This window comes from Palaemon carinicauda, chromosome 3, assembly GCF_036898095.1.
Source record: "Palaemon carinicauda isolate YSFRI2023 chromosome 3, ASM3689809v2, whole genome shotgun sequence".
Classification (NCBI taxonomy): Eukaryota; Metazoa; Arthropoda; class Malacostraca; order Decapoda; family Palaemonidae; genus Palaemon; species Palaemon carinicauda.
This window is the reverse complement of record NC_090727.1, coordinates 103,478,674-103,481,023: the sequence shown is the minus strand read 5'-3', so window position 1 is coordinate 103,481,023 and position 2,350 is coordinate 103,478,674.

Here is a 2,350-nt window from a genome sequence, read left to right as displayed (position 1 = left end):
ATAAGTAGTGCTTAATTGGGCTTTGTTTTTAATATAGTTACTTTTTAATGGGGCTTTACCTTGATATAAGTACTACTTAATTGGGCTTTATCTTGATATAAGTACTACTTGGGCTTTATCTTGATATAAGTACTACTTGATTGGGCTTTATCTTGATATAAGTACTGCTTAAGTGGCGTTTATTTTTATATAAGTACCACTTAATGGGGCTTTATCTTGATATAAGTACTGCTTAAGTGGCGTTTATTTTTATATAAGTACCACTTAATGGGGCTTTATCTTGATATAAGTACTACTTAATGGGGCTTTATCTTGATATAAGTACTACTTAATTGGGCTTTATCTTGATATAAGTACTGCTTAAGTAGCGTTTATTTTTATATAAGTACTACTAAATTGGGCTTTATCTTTATATAAGTACTGCTTAAGTGGGGTTTATTTTGATATAATTACTACTTAATGGGTTTTTTTCTTGATATAAATACTGTTTAATGAGGTTTTTTCTATATAAGAAGTGTGTAATGAGTTATAATACGTAATTAGTTTAAACTACCTGGATACTTTTCCAATGATGTTTATCTACTGTATTATTATATTTTCAAGTACAACTTAGATTTCAAAGGTGAATAAGTTATTTCCTTTTTTAATTAATCTTGTTTTAGGATATTGCAGTTATACTGCATTTTTGAGACAATAAACCATCATTTTTTTCCAAAAATAAAAAACTTTGAAAGTATTGAAAATCGTTCATTTTGTATGGTCAGGGAACATCCATCTTCCATGCAATTTAAGTTCGTATGACATGAATTTAGTTTTCCACTGTTTCGTCAATAAGGTTTTCTCTAGGGCTCCATCTTTTGTTTTTCTCTATTTCTGCCAAGGATTGGGAAGCTGATAAAAAAATATGATTCTTTAAAGAATGTAACTTGAAATTTTTGGGCCTTCGATTTAAATGACCTCATGAGTTATTACATTGGCCTTGGAGTGTCCTTTCTTTACCATTGTCTTTATTAATATGGAATGGAAATTTAATTATATCATCATTGATGCGCAATCAGTACGCCAATTACCAAAAATCGTTATTAGAATAATAGTGGGCTAATTTCGTGATTTTTTTTTTTTTTTTTAATGTGTGGTAGAAAATTAATGTTTTCGTTCACTTTAGCGTAAAATAAAGTCTATAGAATATTGAATAAAACATGACTTGCTCTGAAGGAAGACTTTCCTAGCGAATAAGTAAAGCCCCCCTGACACTTGCGCGCATTTTTGCCACGCACTGGCACGCATTGATGCGCGCCAGTGCGTGCCACTTTTTGGCACGCACTGGTGTTTTTCGCGCACTGTTCACGACCAGTTCACTCCAGTTCGCGCATCGTTCACGCGACGTTCACGCGACGTTCACGCGATGGCACGAATTGGCACGCGTAGTTCGCGCATCGTTCACGACACGTTCACGCGAGTTCACTCATCATTCCGCATCGTTTCCGCATTGGTCACGCCAGTTCACGCCAGTTCACGAATTGGCCACTCCATATAAAAACGGGGCTTCTCCAACCCGAGGACATTCTTGGATTGGGTTCGGAAGAGACAACAATGCTTTCTGTCAGAGACACCATTGCATTGAGGAGAAGAAACGTATCTTTTTCGTTTGTATTTTTTGTTGCCCTTTATTTTAGTTTCAATAAAAAAGCATTTGATTTACATATAAATAGCAGACATGAAATATGTACAAGTATTAAGAAAGCATTTTATTTTAACATTAAAAGCAGCAAACATGAAAAGTTTTTAGGCTGTTGATTTTAAGGTAATAGAGAAAAAAGTGTGTTGAAATAAGAAATCATTTTATTTTTACATTAAAACTGCAAACAGAAAAAATTTGTTTTGCCCTTCATTTTAAGGTAATAAAGAAGAATAAGTATGTTGATGAAATAAAACATCATTTTATTTTTACATTCAAACAGCAAACTTAAAAATTTCTTGGGTTTATTTTTCAGTTCATTTTTATTCAAAACAAAAGTTTTGGGTCTTGATTGGTAATAGAGGAAAATAAGTGTGTGCATGAAATAAGACATCATTTTATATTTACATTCAAACAGCAAATATAAACAATTATTAGGTTTATTTTTCTTTCCTTTTCATTAATTTTTTCGTTTCCTTTTTGTTTCTCTTCATTATAAAGTTATAGAAATAGTTTGAAATAAGACATCATTTTATTTTTACATTCAAACAGCAAATATAAAAATTTATTAGGTTTATTTTTCTTTCCTTTTCATTAATTTTTTCGTTTCCTTTTTGTTTCTCTTCATTATAAAGTTATAAAAATAGTTTGAAATAAGATATAATTTTTTTT